Genomic DNA, 22,029 nt, shown 5'->3' with positions numbered 1-22,029 from the left:
TTACGGAGTAGGGTTTTTATTATAATTAATATTATTTAATTCTAATTAGGGTTTTAATTATTTAACTTTTTAATTCTAGTTTTTATTTATAATTAGTAATATTAAGTTTAATTATTATTATTAATTCTATAAATTAATACCTTTTATAAAATATAATATAAAAATAATATTTTTATAAAATTTGTATTTTTATCATTTTAGTTATAATTTGTATTTTTATCATTTATTTTGTAATATTTGTCGTTCGTAATATATAGTTTTAAGTTATAGATTTGCCGTAGATTCTTAGCTTTTAAGACTTTGCCGTAAAATCCCTTAAGTGCTTTTTCTTTAGAATTAAGATTTAATCGCTTTAGAATTTTGCGATGCCGTTTATATATCTTAGTGCCTAAATTAAGTTTATTGCCGTTTTGGATATAGAATTCCTTTTAAGCTTTAATACCTTTAGACGCAATTTTTTGTTTTTAGTTTTTAGGCTTTTAAGTTTCAACGCTTTTCTTTCGACACTTATTTTTCGACCTTCTCGTTTTTCGACGCATTTATTTTTTTTTTTTCATTTCTACGCTCTAGTTTTTAGGACATAGATTTTTATTTCAAAATTTTGACGAAAAATTATTGTAAGCGATTAAATTGATAGACATCCAAATTTTCTGGTTCGTAGTAATAGTTGGATTTGTTAGTGGCGAGTTGTGGGCTTCTGATTTAAAGGGTCATCGCTACCTGCGGCATCTATTGGCTATTCGAAACGTGGGCAAAATCAGAAAAGTCTATTAATTTGATAACTTATATAATTTTTATATGTATAAGTAATAGGATATTCAGTGAATGCACCGAGCAAAACATTCACCACCTTTCATACGTTCACCACCTGTAACACGATCAAGACATCTAGCCAATATTATCGCCGTTGATTTTTCTTTAGAATCATCATCTAATCGAACAAGTACTCCAATTCAAATTTTCGATAATCCATTTTTTGAACCTGACTTCACAATCGAGAACCCGGAGGATATTCAAGGACAATTTCAAGATCTCGAACCACTAATCATTCATCCTGAACCACAAATCGTTAAATCAGAATCTTCTAGTGATTCAGATTCAACAAATTCAAATATGGAAGTAACGGAACCTCAAAGTATGAAAGACCGAATGAGAGCTACACGCACGGGCCAAGGTCACGCCATTATTCAGCCAGATGTTAATGCGCCAGATTTTGAAATCAAAGGACAAATCCTACACATGGTCACTAATCAATGTCAATTTAGTGGTACAACAAAATAAGATCCAAACGAACATCTTCGAACTAATAATAGGATTTGTAATATACTTAAAATCCGAGAAGTTGAGGATGAAACTATTTATCTTATGTTGTTCCCCTGGACTTTAAAGGGAGAAGCCAAAGATTGGTTAGAATCGTTACCTGAAGGAGCGATTGATACATGGGATGTTTAGTTGAGAAATTTCTTAAAAGATTCTTTCCAGCATCTAAAGCCGTGAGACTTCAAGGAGAAATTGCCACGTTCATGCAAAAGCCAAATGAAACGTTATATGAGGCGTGGACAAGATTCGGAAAAATGTTGAGAGGATGTCCTCAACACAGTTTAGACACTTACCAAATAGTACAAATATTCTACCAAGGTGTCAATGTTGCTACACGAAAAGACATCGACACAGCAGCTGGTGGTTCCATTATGAAGAAAACCGCAACCGAAGCTCACAAGATTATTGATAATACAGCCTCCCACTCGCATGAGTGGCATTAAGAAAAAGATATTTTTCGTTCATCTAAAGAGGCTAGAACCGATTCTAGCCATGACTTTGATTCCGTTTCCGCAAAAATAGATGCTTTAGAGAGACGAATGAAAAAGATGACTAAAGATATTCACGCAATACGAATCAGTTGTGAGCAATGCGGTGGACCACACTTAACGGAAGATTGTAACATTGAACAAACCATGGAACAACGTGAGAATGTTTTCTACATGAACCAAAGGCCGGGAAATAATTATCAAAATAATTATCAATCGCCAAGGCCAAACTTCAATCGAAATCAAAACATTCTTTACAATCCAAATGGACACAACAATAACTCGTACAACCAACAAGGTCCGAATAACCAACCAACTCAAAACAACACTTTCAATCAACAAAGACCTGGCTTGTATAAACCACCACAACAAACCGAAGAGAAAAAGCCAAATCTGGAAGAAATGATGGCAAAGCTAATGGAATCTCAAACACAATTTATTACATCTCAAACCCAAATAAATGAGAGGTTTGATCAGTCATTAAGAACTCAACAAGCTTCCATTCTGAATCTAGAAAAACAAGTAGGTACGCTTGCTAGATTGATGAGTGATAGGGAACAAGGAAAGCTACCGAGTGATACTGAAGTAAATCCTCGGAATGAGAATGTTAATATGGTGTCAACAAATTCTGAAAAACCAGCACCAGAAGATGGGAAGGTTTTAGATGTGAGTAAAATGAAGAAGTTACACCACCACCACCCGAGTATGTAAAGCCAGTGGTTGAACCATACAGACCACCCATCCCGTTTCCAAGAAAAGGAGTTGAGTATGAGCAAGTAATAGGTAATAAAGTTTGTGATACCTTTGGAAAAAAGAAGAAGAATAAGAAAGAGCAAGAAACAAAAATCGTAAAAATAAACCCGGTGAAGACAGTTCCAATAAAAGTTCCACCCAAGTTGGGTGATCCGGGTGAATTTATTGTTCCTTGTCTACTCAGTGATTGTGCCATGTATGATGCACTAGCAGATTTAGGTGCAAGTGTGAGTGTTATGCCTATTTCATTATATAAGAGATTAGGTGTAGGTGAGTTAAGTCCAACGGAAATGAGTGTTCGACTCTTTGATCAAACCATTAGGCATCAGTTGGAATTGCTGACAACCTACCCGTTCAAGTGGGTAATTTAACTTTTCTAGTCGAATTTATTATCATTGACATCGAAGAGGACTCAAACATTCCTCTAATTTTAGGTCGACCATTCTTGGCGTCCACCGGGTTGTTAATTGATGTAAAAGAGGGTAGAATGACACTTAGTAATGGTGAAAAATCAACCACCTTTGTGATTTGAAAGTCTAAATCTCCAACAACCAAAACCGTTGAACCAATAAAAATGATCGATAAGAACCATATTGTTTTACCAACTCCAACGGTAGTGCTTAGCAATAATAAAACGCCTAAGTGTGGGGAAGATGAAGTAACACCTAATGATGACTTGATAACAAAGAACCCCATTGTTGATACGAAATTAGATGACCCCATTATTAATAGTTCAATGAAGAAACTTATTAAACGGATTCACGATGCTAGAACCAATGGGAACTCTAAGTTATGTAATCGGTTAGTATCCAATCTATCGCCTAAAGAAAAGATGAAACTAGTTCAATTTGTGGATATTACACAAGAATCCGACCAATGGCTTAAAGCAAAAGTCACAGATATGCAAGTTGATTATGGTCCAAAAGAAATTGATAATGAAGTTAATCACAATTTCGACACCACAGCTACCTAAGTGTGGGGAGATTCAAATGTTCTAAAAAGAAAATGCTGTCTACAGTTAGTTGTTATGTTCTCGTGTAGTTTCGAGAATGAAATCCGATTGGTCTTTTTCACTAGCAGATACTAAAGAACTAGTTTTCTCCCTCCATTCTGAATTTTTGTTTTGTAGGTTTTGTATGAATTTAATATGCTTTTTAAATTTAAGTTTTGTGTGATTTTAGAAAAAACAAAATTTACTTTATTTCACTAAATTTAAAAAAATGATTTCTAAAATTCGCCGTGAGTTAAAGACTAGATCATAGAATCGAAATTGCTTTACCCAAAGACGGGGCGAAAAATTTTGTTATCATTATTTTTAATATTATTAATCTAAAGTATGCCAAAAATTTAAAAAACCCAAAAATCTTTGTTTTTAAAACAATCGCTTAAAAACGACAATTTTTAAATTTTGTCGAGGATGGACTAGGTAAACGTACCGAAACTACCTCTACCTAAAGTAAAAGGAAACAAAATTTTAAAAATTATTTATTTAAATTGTTTTAATAAATAAAGGTTTTATAATATATATATATATATATATATATATATATATATATATATATATATATATATATATATATATATATATATATTATATGTTTATAGTATATGTTACGTACAAAACAGGGTAAAACATCGCACTTTCAAAGACTGGCATTAAGTTCAACAAAAGCTACTAATTTTAATGACAAGAAGTAAAATATCAAATGTGATATAAAACAATATGTTTGCAAACTCGGTATTTTTAATCATTTTTCTACGCTAATCACCCTCATGAATTTAAATTTTTACCAATTTCTTGCAAATGAGGGCATTGCAAGATCTCAAGTGTGGGGAAGGGTTATAAATTCTCTCGGGTTTACACTTGGTTTAATTACCAAATTTTGTGAAAATTTGAAAAATTTTCAATTAAATGAATTCAATATCATGTTTATACATAATTATGAATGGTAAAACTAGGTGTTAATACCGGAATTATTGTTACTTGGGAAAGGACATAAATTAAGAAACAATCCAAAACGCTTGAATTCATTTAAAATGGAATAGAAGAGAATAAAAAGGCAAAGAAAAAAATAAATAAAAGCTAAGTGTGGAAAGAATGCACCAAGTTCTTTAAAACATATATCACATATTTTTGTAAAAGATTATTGCAGGTACTTTTGCTTTGGACTAAACTAATCAGTTTTACCCGATTTACTGTAATATATTTGAAAGAAAAGATGGATCTACACGATGAATCAATTCCATCATTAAAAGGAAGTAAAGTCTTCCAAAAAAGACACGCGCTTCTTGATTTAGGTCAGGAAGTTGTTGTCCAGACCAGCTGTAGGTTGATGAAAAATCTAGAAAAGTCATCTCTAATATCAGCAGGAAATCCACGGACCTCAGCATCAAACAGGGTTGCCATGTGGTCAGACTTATCCTAACCATGAGAGGATCTGTCTCGTAAAATGGGGAGGGCGCCGTGCAAATTAGCTTGATAAGACTAATGAATCAGACCCCCAGAAAGGATAATCTCCTTAAAGATTAAAAATCAGCATTTAAGCCTGATATTACTCAATCCTTGAGATTGACTTTAAAGATTGAGAATTACAAACTCATGGAATTCGATGATATCTAAACTCGAGCTTGAACGAGAAAATATTTTGATCAAATTAAAACCGATTTGTTTTCTGAAAACCTATTTTCAATGCGTTCATTACCATTGAACATAAAATCCTAAGAATTCATCAGAATTCATTAAGTCACCTGAACCAAATCGGATGTCAACCATAAGAACGGTGGTTGCATAGCATGGTCGAAGACAGGACCTTGTGCCAAACCGAAAAATTATAGGGTGATCTTTACTATTTCTCCTACAAAGGATAGTAATTGCATCCGACACGTTATTGACCATAATTAAATGCATGTCATTAGACGTTGCCTTAACAGTTGCTTGTTCAACGCTTTCCTTTATAATCGGAAGGTAATTTACCAAAAGGTAATATACAGAGCAAGTAAAATGGACGTGTGCTTTCCTAATACAAGGTTAGCAAGTGGGTGACACAAAACCGCAAGTTTTGAGCTAAAATTTTCAAATCTGAAACCCACAAAACCCACAAAAATATTTTGCAAACACCGGTGAAGGGTTATTCCAGAAAACTTATCTAGGGTAAAAGCTAGCTTGAATTTTCAAAAGATCAAATGTTTTCATAAAGACCCAATTTCTAAAAGGATCTAAATATTCTTAGTCATGTGCGACTGTAAACCACATCGTTACTATCATTGTTTATACCACCGTATCAAAATCACTTATTTATAAAGTGTGAGAATAAAAAAGTGATTCGAGTGAAGTGTGATTTTATTTCAAGTTCTGTATTGCTTGAGGACAAGCAACGCTCAAGTGTGGGGATATTTGATAGTGCTCCAAATGAACATATATTTAGGCGCAATATCCTTCCAATATGTAAAGTTTTCAGTTGCAATTGTTCTATTTTCAAGTAATATTCGTTTAAATAAATAAGTGCGAAGACAAAAGAAGAAAACAACGATTTGAAGACGCAAATGACCAAAAAGCTCAAGCGTACAAGTAACAATCCAAATGATTCAATTTATTGATAAGAAACGTCTAAAATGAAAAGAGTACAAGCCGCAGAACGCAAAGTACAAGTTATCTAAGTATACGAAAAGACGTTTGAAAATCCGGAACCGAGACATAAACCGGGCGTAAACGTACGAGACAACAGAGCTAAAATTACAAGACAACTATGCACAAGAATATAATATAATATATATATAATTATATATATTATATTATATATTAATTAATTCGAGCAGCCCACGTTTTGCAAATTAAAAATATCTGATCCAGGCTGGCCATGCGAGTGCATGAGAAATGAACTAAAATCCCATTCACTTGCATGAGCCCATGCGAGTGCATGGGAAATACACTACAATCTCATGCAAGTGCATGAGCTTCAGATTCAGGAAATATGCCTATAAAAGGCAGGCTTCTGTTCGACAAGAAAACACGCCTCATTTTCTTTCTTCTCTCTATATGTAATATATATATATTTATAATTTTAATTTTAATTTTAATTTTAATTTTAATTTTAATTTAAGTTTAATAATAATTGAGTTATTGTAAGAAATGTTTTACGGGTTTTAAAGTCGGAACCCTGTCCGTGTAAGCTACGCGATTAATAACCACTGTAAGCTATGTTCTTCCTTTTTAAATTAATGTCTCGTAACTAAGTCATTATTATGCTTATTTGAGCCAAAGTAATCATGATGTTAGAATAAATATTAAAGACAGGGTTATTGGATTTTGTACCATAATTCGGGTTTGGACAAAAGACCGACACTTGTGGACATTGGACTATGGACTATTAATAGATTGGGGGTATTGTCTAATCGAATGACAACTCAGTGGAATCTGTCGAACCTATCTTCAAATTAATCAATCTAATAATTATTAAATGATTATGAATGTCCTATTTAGTGACGTTTATGCGACATCCTCTACAATCATTTAATTAATTATTCGGGTTGGGTAATTGATTATTCAAACTGATCAAGTGGGTAAATTAATATTCATATCTCATTAAAACAGGGGTGGATTACATACAAGGGTAATTGGTGTAATTGTTAACAAAGTATTAAAACCTTGGATTACACACAGTCGATAATCTGGTGTAATTATTAACAAAGTATTAAAACCTTGTTACAGTCTAAATCCCTAATTAGTTGGAATATTTGACTTCAGGAATAAGGTTAATTTGACGAGCATTTTATAATTATGACCGATGGACTATTATGGGAAAAAACCAGATAGGTTTCAAATAATCCAGGACAAAGGACAATTAACCTATGGTAATAATTTAAAATAAAAACGTCAAACATCATGATTACGGAAGTTTAAATAAGCATAATACTTTTATTGTATATCTCATCGTACTTTTATTTACTGTTATTTTATTTATTTTCATTTTATTTTTGTCATTTATTTTACGCACTTTAATTATTGTCATTTATCTTTACGCTTAAAATATAAAATCGACAAACCGGTCATTAAACGGTAAACCCCCTTTTATAATAATAATATTACTATATATAATTATACATATTTTATATAAATATAGTAGTCAAAAATATAGTACGTAATCACTATCTCCCTGTGGAACGAACCGGACTTACTAAAAACTATACTACTCTACGATTAGGTACACTGCCTACAGTGTTGTAGCAGAGTTTAGGTATATCACATCTGTAAATTAATAAAACTTGTGTAATATTTTGTCGTATTTCGTAGTAAAATATAATAGTATTTCGTACGCCTCCGCTCGCACATAACTTCGGGAATCACAAGCTCTCCGGATTCAAATTCCAACCATCTAAACCACAAACCAACACAAATGAAATTGTTTCCAACACACAACCAAGTTACCAAATTGTTCAAACATTTCCCACACCATCCGCCCTTAGTTATTACATGCCAATTGTTCAAATAAAAGTTTCATAATTCAACGATCATAAAAATTAACTAAACCAACAAATAAGAGAGAGCGAGAGCGCAACAAATAGGAATTACCACCAACTATACCCTCCATAGTACGAGCTCCCGGATTGGTCCGGTTTAGGATAATCATCATAATTGGGCGGCCTATTCCAATCGTTTTGCTACTGTTGTTGTTGTTGCCTTAAACGCTCAAAGTGCTCAAACTCCTCGGCTCTCCTATACGCTTCATTGGAATCATAGTCAATTAAAGGTTAAGTTCGAGGATGCTCATAGTCATACGGGTTGAAAGTGGGAGCAAAAGGCTGCGGGGCATTCGGGTCCGCGTGGCTCAATTGGTCACAATGGACTTGCCATTGCGAAACCACACAGAGGCCCGAAAAGTTGTAGTGTGCCTCATATTCCTGGTTGCTTTGGTTGTTGTTAATTTGACCAAATTGATTTGCAAGCCAGTTTTGATCATACCCGCTAGGCATACTACTACTTCCCGCCCCGATCGCTCTACTACTCGCTCCTATGTTACCCGTTTCAAATTCGTGCATCACCCTCTCTTCTTCTTCTTCCTCATTTTTTTCATTTACATCAATATTTTCCAAATCATACCACCTCCTCATGTGGTTATTGTGATCCCTCTTACAAATTTTACCGCCCTTAAAATCAGCATACCCAAACCTATCCATTTTGTTGGCCGTGTACCACGAGAGATCAATCCCTAAATAATTCGCAATCCTAGTCACAAAGATGCCACCTACCGTACCCTTTTTCCCTTTAGTACCGGTCTTATCATAAATATAGTTAGCTACAACATGTGGGACATGGATGTTTTCATTATGAAAGATTCGATCAGTGAGCCAAATGTCCAAGTAGGACATTTTCTCATTGCTATCATAATAGTAGTTAACCGTATTTGCAATGAATCGGGCTATGATTCTATGGGGGATTGTTCGTAGGGTGTTTGCAACCGTTTTTCCCGGGCTAAAAACCCCGAGGCTCATTTGGTGCCAAGATGCTGGAAAGTTAAACTCCTTAGGGTTTGTAGTGGGGACTTTTCATGTCAAAAGGTAATCCCAAAGAATGGTGGTTTTGTTCTTAAACTCTCTATATATCCCAAGGGCTTTGATGAATTGGAGCATACTCATGCTTCGGAGTTGCCCGCCCAAGTAAAAAGTCATGTAATCAGGGTCATCAATTAGTCCTACCTTAAAGTTGACAACTAGGGTGGAGGTGAACTCAAGAGTTGGGACGATATAGATGGGCTCATTGTATTTGAGAATTGGGACCCAAGGGTTAAGTGATAGGGTCCCATATTCGACCTTGAAAAGACCCTCAGCCTCTTCTCTCATACCCGCTTCATCAAGAAGAGACCATTCAATGTACTTCCCATGGTAAAATTTGTCTCTGAGCCTAAGTTCTAGGCTCGCTCTAAAGTTTTCGTTCATTAAGATATGTTACAGCCAGGGGTCTGCTGAGAGCCTACGGATATTCTCTGGGATTGTTAGTACGTCTTCTTCTTCGTCATGTACCTCTTGTTCAGCTGCAGGTCTCTTACCCCTACCCTTGATTCCAATACTCTTTAGGCGTTTAGTCAAACCTCCTAAAGAGCCATGTGATCTCGGGGGTTCATTAGTTTACAAAACAAAACAACAATAGACACATTGTGGAGAGGTATATGTTAGCACATAAACAATTAGCTGTCAAACTTCAATCATCATACCAAGTTGATTTTGAAAATTCACAAGAAGTTTTATCATGCAAATCATGTCAACATTTAGCATCCATGACTAAAACAAGTGCAATTAATCATTATAAAGCATGAAATCAAACAAGGATGAACCTTATGGCATAATCTCAAAGTCACCAAAAAGTTACAAAATTTAGCTCATGCAATGAAATGTTAAATCATAAGTAGAGTCACAAGCTAAACATGTGTTATCATCATTCATTAAGTTTCACTAGGTCAAACATGGTCAACATGAACTAATTGCAAAAGGTCAACCTTAGTCAAAGTCTAATTCATTCAAAATTCGGCTAAGATGAAGAGAACATCAAATTATAGCAATTCTTCATGTTATAATATAAATGTACCGCAAACAAATACATTATCACTAATCACATGCTCAAATTGGTCATACCAAGTCAAACCTCAAACTTATGAACCCTAATTTGCAAATTCAAATCATACAAGCATGAAAGATGGATTCAAAGCAAGATAATCATGGTAACCTATCAATTAAGTATCAACAACATCAATTAACGCTCCAATTTAGCTCAAAATTAAAAACCCCCAAATTGGATGAACTCTAGAATTTTAAAGTTGGAATCGATGTAACTAATCATGAAAATCATGTTAAATAACATCAATGTAGTCTAGATTCAATAACAATTTAACCATTAACATCATTAATCAAGCATAATCTACGAATTAAGCATAAAGAGAAAAATAGTAAAAATCAACCAAATCATGTTAAAGAACGAATTAAAATGATAGATTTATACTTTTTCCATGTTAGATGATGAAGATTTGCAAGAAAATTGATGAAATTTGAAGTTTTGGGTCGATTAGGGTTAAGATTGCGCCGCTATTAGAGAGAAAATTGAAGTTGGGTGTGAAAAAGTGATGTTTTGGTCGTGCAGATTTCTTAAGTAGGTGCAAGAGCGCCGCTTTTAGTACAGGAGCGCCACTCGTGGTGAAAACAGAAGCGTTGATCTTGAAGAAAAAGCGTCGCTCTAGGCGAAAGAAAAGCGCCGCTTTTGAAACAAACGCACCGTTCTTGGCTACTGTCCATTTTTTGTCCCAAAACACAGGTTAAAGCGTCGCTCTTGAAGCAGAAGCATCTCTCTTGGGAGACCAAAAGCACCGCTCCTAGGACAAAAACGCCGCTTTTGTACATGACTGCAGTTTTTCCAATTTAAAGTCCATTTTGACCCATTCACAAACTATTTTTGTTGTTTTACAATTTTACCCATATGCATGTAACACAAAGATATAAAAATGCAACTAAGAAAAGGAATATCACACAATTCTAGCAAAATGCAACTACGAGAAACTATATACGCAATTGTGGAAAGATTTTAACGAGTCTATCACCCGACTCCCATCCCCTTTAGATTTCAACTAATTTTGGGTGGTAAACTTCCCCTTCCATTGAGCTAAGGGATATATTTTCATTACCGCCACCACTTAACATTGACATTAACCAATCATTCGTTACTTTGGTTTCATTGATTAACTCTTTAAGTTTGACTTTTTCATGTTTTGATAAGTTTGACACTAGGCATTTTCTCAAGTATTCATCCTTTTTGGATGAAGCCCTATGCACCAGCCCAAATAACTTTCTCATAGACTTGTTAATAACGTCGTTTTGATCTTTAGGATTACTTCGAATTCCCTTGGTCAATCCTCCACCACCTTTTATTGGTGAACCAACTTGCGTTGTGCTCGTGATGCATTGCACACTAGCAACAACTTGTGGTGTGGTCAATGGTATTGATGGTGCTTTAACACACTTTGTTCTTATGCTCATGCATTTCCCTTTGTCCCGAAGAGTTAATTTTCTGGTTCTAAAGTCAAAGAAGGAACCCGCGGTTGCTAAGAATAGTCGTCCCAAAACAAGAGGTACACCTGGGTCTTCCTTTATATCAACAATAACAAAATCAATGGGAAATTCCATGTCCCCCACCTTAATAATTAAATCCTTGGCAATTCTCACACTAGAGTTAATTGATTGATCAATTGTTTAACTCTCATTGTGGTGGGTGAAAGGTCACTTAGGCCTAACCTTTTGTAAATGGAGTAGGGCATGAAGTTGATACTCACCCCCGAGTCGGCTAAAGATGTAAGCATCTCTGACCCGTTTTTGGTGGTAGGTTACATTTCTTCAAAATACCATCACACTCCTTTTTTAAGAAAGCGGTGGATGCTTTCTCAACATCTCCCTTTTTGGCCATGAGTGTCTTCAAAAATTTCCCATAGTTGGGCATATTCTCAAGCACCTCCGCCAATGGAGTTTAACATAAATATTTTCATTATCGGTTAAAGTTGACTTACAATCCACATCCTTTAGATGTGTAGGAGGTAATGATTGAGGATGTGAGACCGGTGTCTCATTTTTCTCCTTGGTTGATGTAGCAAGAACCTAGACCTCGTTCTTTTGCTCCTTTTCATTCAATAAAGTTTCAACCTTTAACTCTTTTTCAACATTTCCCAATTTAATTCGCTCAAAATCACCCTATAATTCCTTGCATGTCGACTCGGTAGCCTCCATGGACATTACACTTTTATCTTAATAGGGAATGAATGTTGCATCGTCCGAATCCTTCGAAAACTTGAATACCCCATAATCTATCGTATCAATTTCTAATGCTTCCTCGAAATCAAACTTATCTCCTTCAACATCGAACGTGAAAACTTGAGGATATTCGTGTTGATCCTCTTCGGTTGAATCAATCGAGTTCACTTGAGCATAAATATTGTTGGGATTTGATGAACTTGCTTGATTTAGGTTCGGGTTGGTGGTGTTGTTCTCAATAGGAATAACTCTCGTATTGTTTTGGTGGTTTTGTTGGTTGTGTTGGGGTTGTTGGTTGTTTCGGTTGATGTAATTATTATTTGGGTTAACTTGAGTATTTGAAAGCAAAGTTTATTGTGTTCTTTTGGCAACTTGATTTGAAAGTCTCCAAACGGTGCTCTCAAGGTTTTGGAATGAGGCTTGTTGGTTCCGTATATGTTGCTTCAAAAGTTCATTTTATTTTGTTAGGAAAGCTTCGGTTGATTCTACTTTCTTGATATAGTTTTGCATAATTTCTTCTAAGCTCTTTGTAGGTTGGGATTATTGAATGTTTTGTTGAGGTTGTTGATTGTAACCTTGGTTATTTTGTGCTTGACTATAACCTTGGTGTTTTGATAATTCGAATTGGCTTGGTTGTTATAAGGTTGGTTGTTGTAAGGTTGTTGATTTTGGTAATGGAAATTGTTGCTTCGGTTTTGGTTGTAGTTGTTGTTATAACCTTGATTTCGGTTTTGGTTTGCGAATTCGGGTGGTGTATTGATTTGGTTGTTGAATGACACTTGTTTTTTATTAGGATTACAGAAGCTATGGTTAGATGTTCCTCCCCGTTGATAGTTTTGATTACTCACATAGTTCACATTAGCATCCGAATTCATGGGAATATCATCTAGATTAATATTATTGCATTGAGTAATTGGAGAAAAATTCTTCGTGAGATGTAGACCCTCGCATCGTTGACAACCTACTTGCATTGCAACTATCGTTTATTGAACCTTTCTTAACTCCTTCCCAAATGTGTGAAATTGATTGTTTAAGCTTGCAAGCGTCACTTGCCCATTATCACTCTCAACTTGTGCTACACTTTTCCTTGTCAAATCTCGCGGTGAAGGTGCCCATTCATATGTGTTTACCGAGATATCTTCTAACAAAACTTCGGCCGCATTTGGTGATTTGTACATAAATACTGTTACATCCCACCTTTTTCCGTTTACCTTCCGTTTAACTATTTTAAAGTTCGTTATATAATTATAACATCTTCCATTAACACGCGTTTTAAAATATTTCGTTTAGGTAATTCACGCACCCGCATTAAACTTGAGGGACCAATTTTGCCAATTGACAAAAGGAGTGACTAGGTCAAAGAGTCAACTCTTTCCTCATCCATTCATTTCATCCTCTTTTCTCTAACACTTTCAACTTTTCTCTCAAAATTCCAATTCAAAGATTCATCATCCATTTTCAAGTTAGCAATCAAACATCGAAACAAATTACATATTTGGAATCCTTGCATCTTCCTCTTCAATTCCATACCGATTTCATCAAGTTTGGGTAACTTTCTAAAATAACTAGATTCTTGGTTCTTTATGTTTTTTAACTTATAAAAGTGTTAATTAGTGTCTATGGCTCAAGTCTAACATGAATATATGATTTATATGATTGTTCTTGTCATTTTGATGTAACTAGCTTAAACTTGAAATGGGTGTGTTTGATCTTGAGATTTAGTTGCTTAAATGTTATTAGATGTTAAAAGTGCATGTATTAAATGTGTTACTAGCATCATTAGCTTCAATTTGGTATATAGGTTGACTTGGAAAAGTCTCATTAACATGGTTAAGGATTTTATGATTTTTAGTTAGGGTTTGGTAGCTTTAAATGTGATTTTTGATGCATTAAAAGCCTTGCAATATTGTTGGTAAGTGTTTAGTAGTATTGTATGTTTAATTACCTACGAAACAGCGTATTATATGTGTGCATTTAATTTCCGAATCATAAATGTGCATTTATGAACTTGAAAGTATTTATGATGAACATAAATGATGTTTTTAATTGATGAAAGGTGTTTAGTTGTGTTCCTCATTAAATTACCTTTCAAACGATATAAGATACGTATTTTAAGTGTTTACGGTTTATAAATTATGCTTGTTTGAAGTTTGGCTCATTTTGGACACTTGAAAACTGCCAGAATTGCTGAACAGATACCTGGAGCGGCGCTCCAAACCCTTGAGCGGCGCTCCAAACCCGGCTGTCCAAAATTTCACTTTTTCGTTTAATTCTAACTATGCTACGCACCTCCGATTAACATAAAACTTGGCCAACATGCTTATATATGATTAAAAACCTCAGAAAAATAGTTCGGGACCCGACCCGAACGTGTTGACTTTTTCGTTGACTTTGACTTGACCAAAGTTGACTTTCATTCAAACTTAACCAAACACTTATGCAATCGTTCTAACATGCTTTTATACTTATATCTTGCATGAAACTTGACAATTTGATTCACATGCTATATAATTGAGTCGTAACGAGCCATATGACTAATTGATGATGCTAGTAACACATTTAATACATGCACTTTTAACATCTAATAACATTTAAGCAACCAAATCTCAAGATCAAACACACCCATTTCAAGTTTAAGCTAGTTACATCAAAATGACAAGAACAATCATATAAATCATATATTCATGTTAGACTTGAGCCATAGACACTAATTAACACTTTTATAAGTTAAAAAACATAAAGAACCAAGAATATAGTGATTTTAGAAAGTTACCCAAACTTGATGAAATCGGTATGGAATTGAAGAGGAAGATGCAAGGATTCCAAATATGTAATTTGTTTCGATGTTTGATTGCTAACTTGAAAATGGATGATGAATCTTTGAATTGGAGTTTTGAGAGAAAAGTTGAAAGTGTTAGAGAAAAGAGGATGAAATGAATGGATGAGGAAAGAGTTGACTCTTTGACCTAGTCACTCCTTTTGTCAATTGGTAAAATTGGTCCCTCAAGTTTAATGCGGGTGCGTGAATTACCTAAACGAAATATTTTAAAACGCGTGTTAACGGAAGATGTTATAATTATATAACGGACTTTAAAATAGTTAAACGGAAGGTAAACGGAAAAATGTGGGATGTTACAGTATTTATGTACAAATCACCAAATGCGGCCGAAGTTCTGTTAGAAGATATCTCGGTAAACACATATGAATGGGCACCTTCACCGCGAGATTTGACAAGGAAAAGTGTAGCACAAGTTGAGAGTGATAATGAGCAAGTGACGCTTGCAAGCTTAAACAATCAATTTCAAACATTTGGGAAGGAGTTAAGAAAGGTTCAATAAACGGTAGTTGCAATGCAAGTAGGTTGTCAACGATGCGAGGGTCCACATCTCACGAAGAATTTTTCTCCAATTACTCAATGCAATAATATTAATCTAGATGATATTCCCATGAATTCGGATGCTAATGTGGACTATGTGAGTAATCAAAACTATCAACGGGGAGGAACATCTAACCATAGCTTCTGTAATCCTAATAAAAAACTAGTGTCATTCAACAACCAAATCAATACACCACCCGGATTCGCAAACCAAAACCGAAATCAAGGTTATAACAACAACTACAACCAAAACCGAAGCAACAATTTCCATTACCAAAATCAACAACCTTACAACAACCAACCTTATAACAACCAAGCCAATTCGAATTATCAAAACACTAAGGTTATAGTCAAGCACAAAATAACCAAGGTAACAATCAACAACCTCAACAAAACATTCAATAATCCCAACCTACAAAGAGCTTAGAAGAAATTATGCAAAACTATATCAAGAAAGTAGAATCAACCGAAGCTTTCCTAACAAAAGAAAATGAACTTTTGAAGCAACATATACGGAACCAACAAGCCTCATTCCAAAACCTTGAGAGCACCATTGGGAGACTTTCAAATCAAGTTGCCAAAAGAACACAAGAAACTTTGCCTTCAAATACTCAAGTTAACCTAAATAATAATTACATCAACCAAAACAACCAACAACCCCAACACAACCAACAAAACCACCAAAACAATACGAGAGTTATTCCTATTGAGAACAACACCACCAACCCGAACCCAAATCAAGCAAGTTCATCAAATCCCAACAATATTTATGCTCAAGTAAACTCGATTGATTCAACCGAAGAGGATCAACACGAATATCCTCAAGTTTTCACGTTCGATGTTGAAGGAGATAAGTTTGATTTCGAGGAAGCATTGGAAATTGATACGATAGATTATGGGGTATTCAAGTTTTCGGAGGATTCAGACGATGCAACATTCATTCCCTATTAAGTTAAAAGTGTATTGTCCATGGAGGCTACCGAGTCAACATGCAAGGAATTATAGGGTGATTTTGAGCGAATTAAATTGGGAAATGTTGAAAAAGAGTTAAAGGTTGAAACTTTATTGAATGAAAAGGAGCAAAAGAATGAGGTCGAGGTTCTTGCTACATCAACCAAGGAGAAAAATGAGACACCGGTTGTAGCGACCCGACCAAATCATGTTTGACGGCACCGACTACTTAGGTCCCGTTACGTGGTCATAAGTCTTTAACATGACGTTTGACCAAAATATGTCGCATTCATTTCATAAGTAAAAGGATGTTTCAAGTTTACAAATGTAGTTCAAAAGACTAGTTACATTACAAAGTTTAACGTACGAATGAAACCTATGCGACACAATTTAAGGTAGTCAAAAGACGCTCCAACTATGCATGTATACTCGACATCCAAGCAAGTATCAAAAAGAGTACGGAAGCATGTATCAAGTAGCTTTCAAGGACCTGAGAAAACATATAGAAAACTGTCAACGAAAACGTTGGTGAAATCATAGGTGTTTTAGTAAACGTTGCATTTGAACCACAAGATTTAATATAATATGATTATCTAAATCATTTGCATTCCAAAGTTGTTATTTGTTTCGCGGGCACCCAATTATCAAACTTAACTGTTTTGCACCCTTTGCATAGTGTTAGAACATACACTAGGCCCGAAAATATATTTCATCCGCTAACGGTAGCGAACCGTCCGAATGAGGCTCGTCAAGCCCATGTGATCACATAATATAAGTTCACGTTTACACCCTGCAAGTGTAACTAATGATAATTGAATTGAGGATTTTCGTTCAAACCCGTACGTGGAATTTTCGTTTTTGTACTTGTTTTCAATGTGTAAAAGTATAATACGTATATGTTTCTCATCCCATAGTTTAAAGCATAAAAGTTGTTTGAATGATGGGACTATGATCTCACCTTGAGTGCACGTATGAAAAGTACTTCACAAAGTAACGTGTGCGAAGGATAGTGCTAGTCTTGACCAAAAAAAATAGGTCATATCAATATCGGTAAACACGATAGGTCAAAGATGTTCAATTAGTCCTATGGCTCGTTACGACTCGATTATGTAGCATGTGAATCAAATTGTCAAGTTTCATGCAAGATACAAGTATAGAAACAAGTTAGGAAGGTTGCATAATCATTTGGTTAAGTTTGACAAAAAGTCAAACTTTGGTCGGTCAAAGTCAACGAAAAGTCAACACGTTCGGGTCGAGTCCCGAATTATTTTTCTGAAGTTTTTATTCATATATAAACATGTTAGAACAAGTCTCATGTGAATCGGAGATCCATAGGGTGCCAAACATTTTTCATAATTTGACCAAAGAGGTCAGAACCTGGACACGGCTTAGGCCGCGCCGTGACCCAGGATTGTCACGCCGTGACAATACACGGGAGCTGGTACCTGGTCAGTCTCAAATGTCCAAGTCTCAATTCCAAACACTTTCAAGCATAACTCGCAAACCGCTAATACCTAGAACTCGTATCTTATATCGTTAGAAAGGTAATTTGACAAAGAACACACCTAAACACATTTCTTTAACCAAAAACGTCATTTGCAATAACCGACTTTCCAACATTTAATGCTCAATTAATACACAAGTTCATAAATGCACAAAATAGGATTCGGGAATTAAATGCATACATATGGCACGCCGTTTCGTAGGTAATCAAGCATACAATCTAACTAACCACTTACCAACCACAATTCATGGCATTCAATACATTAAATGTTCACATTCAATTCTATCAAACCCTAACCAACAACATCAAAATCACTAATCATGTTTATGAAGTTTTCTAAAACAACCTACACATCAAATTGAAGCTAGTGATGTTAGGAACACATTTAATACATGCATTTATAACATTTAACAACATTCAAACAACCAAATCACCAAACCAAACACACCAAAGTTCATACTCAAGCTAGTTACTTCAAATAACGAAATCAAGCATATAAATCATATATTCATGTTAGACTTGAGCCATAGACACTAATTAACAACTTTATAAGTTAAAAACATCAAGAACACAAAATCTAGTGATTTTAGAAAGTTACCCAAACTTGATGAAATCGGTATGGAATCGAAGAGGAAGTTGCAAGGATTCCAAATATGTAATTTATTTTGCAAGACACCCGCTAGCTTGGATTTAGATGATGATTCTTTGATATGGAGTTTGAGAGAAAAATGGAAAGTAGTATAGAAAAAGAGAAAATGAAATGAAAAAGGGGGGAGGTGTAACAACCCAAACCAACCCGCATTAAACCGCGTTAAATTTACAAAATAAAAAAATTTTGCTGAACTGCCACCTGGCGCGGCGCGCCATATAGGCCGCGCGGCGCGCCAAACCTGACTGTCCGGAAAGTCTTTAAATGCGAAAATGTTTGACTAGTTCCCGACATATTTAGGCGTAACGCTTTTAACCCCATGTTCCATATATAAAAACTAGCACGTTCTATTAATAAAATTATGTTTATGAAGCGGGGCCCACATCGACCCAAATTACCCTTTAAGTATCAAAATACAATTTTCGACCATAAGACTTTTAATACAAAACAAAGCCGAGCATGGCGATTGGGGATACGCTACCCAATCCTAATAAATCCAAAAGCAAGCCTTCTACGCAAACTATGCAAGTCCTCTAATCCTCGCGCTTACCCGAGCCACCATCCGCATGCAATCTATAAAAAGAGTCAACAACGAGAGGGTAAGCTAACGCTTAGTGAATGATAATATACTACATACATATATATGTATAAAATGGACACGCCACAAAATAACAATTACCGCATACCGAGGCATCCATATATAAAGCACTACACTAAGCATACCGTACGATCTCTAAGCAATGAGCTAAAGATACAACATCAATATAAGTTCACCAACGATGATGTGAACAACGCCAAATAGCTTCACCCGGAGGGTTAGCTACAACACAACAATACATTAATATATAACAATATAAACGAACAAGGTTAACACCTTAACCCAATACCGAGAACCAAGTACCACAATGAAGATTGGCCGAACTACACGAGCCTTAGTAATCCGAAACTACACGAGATTACTAACTTCACAACATCGAGGTTGGCCGAACTACACGAGCCTTAGTAATCCGAAACCACACGAGATTACTACCTCAATAAGATGACCGAACTACACGAGTCACCATGAATCCGAACTACACGAGATTCATTTTGATAAGATGACCGAACTACACGAGTCACCATGAATCCGAACTACACGAGATTCATTTTGATAAGATGACCGAACTACACGCGTCATCGTGAATCCGAACTACACGCGATTCACTTCTCCAACTCAAAACCCTTCGCCATTGGGGTTATATCATCCACATCACAATCACGTGTGATAGTGTACACGCGAACGCGTACTTCGCCAAAGATGGTCAACCAAAACGCACAACCGTGCCAATTGGACTCATGCAAAAGTCCATCAAGTCCACCTACATGTGAAGTGAGCTCTATAGCCGAGAATCACTTCACCCGACCCGCACCCATCCTACACATACATATGCACATAGGATATTATCACTCACCTTGAAGTCTTGAAGAATGCTTCCAAGTAATCCGCAACTCGCCAATGGAAAGTACCTATTCCATTATCACAATTACAACAATACACTTAGAGTGGATTTACAAATCAACCCAATTCGTCACTTAGTGCAATTTCGACCCAAATGCACTTCCAAGCACAAACCGTGCCCAAAACTAACCAATAATCACTAACACAAGTGAGAATGGTCCTAATACGCCAATTAAACCCGAACTCAAGTGTTAAACACGTGTCATACCCATTTTGACACTTAAACCCTAATTTTGACTCATAAGGTCAAAATCTCACCATTTACAAGTTTCGACACCAAAACACATTTAACTCGGTTTAATACTCCAACTTAATCCATTTTAAGTTTATAAACCTCATTAACTCGTCAATTGGGTCATAATTACCACCAAACCCTAATTTGACCCAAAGTCATAGTTAGTCAACCAAGTAACCCTAAATGGGTTTCAATACTTCCATAATCACTAACTTAAGTGATTAAACTCAATTTCAAGTTCTAAACATGACCAATTAGTTCACCAACCCAAAATCCACCAACAATTTACAATAAACCCGATTATTAGCATCACTAAACCCATTTTATCATCTAAAAGGGTTTTACAACTAATTAACTCAAAACCCTAACTTGAATATCAAATCAAACAAATGAAATTCGGAGTTTGAGCTTACCAATACTATCACAACGTAGCTAGGAATGAAAGGAACAACTTTAGAACTCGAGCTTTTGATCAATTCGGCCTCCTTCTTCACCAAAACCCTAAATCTCTCTCTAGAATCTCTCTCTAGATAGTTGGGAGTGATGAATGGATGTGAAAATGATCCAAAACTGATCCAAACCAGCTAATGTGGCTCACAAATCCGGCCCCAAGTGAAATTACCCAAATACCCTTCATTTAAACCAATTTAAAACAAAGGATTCTGTCAGCGCCAAATGGCGCGGCGCGCCCCAAACCCGCCCGGCGCGCGATCCTACTGGAACAGTTTCTTTTGCATTTTAATTTATATACAATAAAACCCACACCCTTGAACACCATAATACACAAGTATACAAGATAAATATTCGGGTCTTACAACTCTCCCCCACTTAAACTCGATCACGTCCTCGTGATCCTTGTCACTTAACCAAACGGAACACACTCCACGGTCCTCAAACATACGTCCCAATCCGACTTTCCTAGGCAACTCTTCCCAATGAATCACCTCTAACAATCAAAATCGTCACACGCGATTTAACAAATCACAATCCGAGCACTAAAACCATGCTCAATCCCTCACATCGGGAAACTCATTCAATCTCGAACCGAGATATCAACCCTCTAGCGTATCATTACCAAGTACAATGCTAAAAGCAACCAAGTTTAAATCCTAAAGTCAACAATCCGAAACGATGAAGACCGAACCAAACGAACCCTTACGGATTACACCAATCACTAAACATCCCTTGTAGCGCGCAATACGACCAATACGCAACTACCGTAACATCATAATCCAACGGCTAGAACCGATAGCGCCCAAAACGACTATGAAAACGCAAAACCCAAGGTGTACGAAATCAACCATCGTCACACCCGTAACAAACATGTGAGCGAAACACGGCTATCGCCTCACTAATCCCACAACATGGTCCTCACGACCCCACCATCGACGTATAAAACGACCGATAGTTCCTGCAACATGGTCCTTACGACCCTACCATTGGTGTATCAAACAACCAATAGATCACACGAC

General features: G+C 35.8%; 1 non-coding gene across 1 annotated transcript; it reads right to left on the bottom strand.

The window, feature by feature from the left end:
* Window positions 1–1,496: 1,496 nt before the first annotated feature.
* LOC139856676 (small nucleolar RNA R71) lies at window positions 1,497–1,603 on the bottom strand. The gene has a single exon (XR_011762142.1). It is a non-coding gene; the product is annotated as a small nucleolar RNA R71 (small nucleolar RNA).
* Between the last annotated feature and the right edge of the window lie 20,426 nt (window positions 1,604–22,029).

This window comes from Rutidosis leptorrhynchoides, chromosome 6, assembly GCF_046630445.1.
Source record: "Rutidosis leptorrhynchoides isolate AG116_Rl617_1_P2 chromosome 6, CSIRO_AGI_Rlap_v1, whole genome shotgun sequence".
Lineage (NCBI taxonomy): Eukaryota > Viridiplantae > Streptophyta > Magnoliopsida > Asterales > Asteraceae > Rutidosis > Rutidosis leptorrhynchoides.
The sequence above is the reverse complement of the archived record's forward strand: the minus strand, read 5'-3'. Positions and strand labels throughout refer to the sequence as shown.